Raw genomic sequence first — 1,187 nt, 5'->3', positions numbered from 1 at the left:
AACATCTGCTAGAAGCCCTATAGCAGTCCCGCTGTCACAGGGGTAGGTTAGAAGGGGGGTTTATGTCCTCCTTGTCCTCAATGTTTACTTTATCTTTATCCGTCGATTCATTCGCCCGCTAATTAATATTAAGGGATGAGACGAGGACTTTTCGATGGAGAATTAGATTCCCCATCTATCAACCTCCGTTTCATCCCTTAATCTTTGTTATAAAAAAATTAAAACTGCGACGAAAGTCACGGTGCTATGAGAAACCCAATGGTTTCTCGGCGCAGAGTGCCCCCCCAATAATTCGCCCGCCAATTAAAAAATCGTCTCTACCCTCCTAATTAATATTAAGGAATGAAACCAACGCTGTTCGATGGAGATTTAAATTCCCCATCCAGCAACCCCCGTTTCATCCCTTAATCTCTGTAATAAAAAAATAAAAACTGCGACGAAAGTCGCGGCGCTATGAAAAACTCAATGGTTTCTCGGCGCAGTGACTCCCGACAACTCGCCCGCTAATTAAAAAATCGTATCTCTGCTCCTAATTAACATTAAGGAATGAAACCAATGCTGTTCGATGGAGAATTAAATTCCCCATCCATCAACCCCCGTTTCATCTCTTAATCTCTGTAATAAAAAAATAAAAACTGCGACGAAAGTCGCGGCGCTATGAAAAACCTAATGGTTTCTCGGCGCAGTGACTCCCGACAATTCGCCCGCTAATTAAAAAATCGTATCTCTCCTCCTAATTAACATTAAGGAATGAAACCAATGCTGTTCGATGGAGAATTAAATTCCCCATCCTTCAACCCCCGTTTCATTCCTTAATCTCTGTAATAAAAAAATAAAAACTGCGACGAAAGTCGCGGCGCTATGAAAAACTCAATGGTTTCTCGGCGCAGAGCGCTTCCCCATTAATTCGCCCGCTAATTAAAAAATCGTCTCTTTCCTCCTAATTAATATTAAAAAATGAAACCAATGCTGTTCGATGGAGAATTAAATTCCCCATCCATCAACCCCTGTTTCATCCCTTAATCTCTGTAATCAAAAAAAAAGTGCGACGAAACTCTCGGCGCTATGAAAAACTTGATGGATAAGTTGCCCGCTAATTAAAATATCGTCTCTCCCCTCCTAATTAACATTAAGGAATAAAACCAATGCTGTTCGATGGAGACTTAAATTCCCCATCCAGCAACCCC

Source organism: Diachasma alloeum, unplaced genomic scaffold, assembly GCF_001412515.2.
Source record: "Diachasma alloeum isolate Michigan unplaced genomic scaffold, Dall2.0 Dall_scaffold_00523, whole genome shotgun sequence".
Classification (NCBI taxonomy): Eukaryota; Metazoa; Arthropoda; class Insecta; order Hymenoptera; family Braconidae; genus Diachasma; species Diachasma alloeum.
This window is presented reverse-complemented; position numbering follows the sequence as displayed.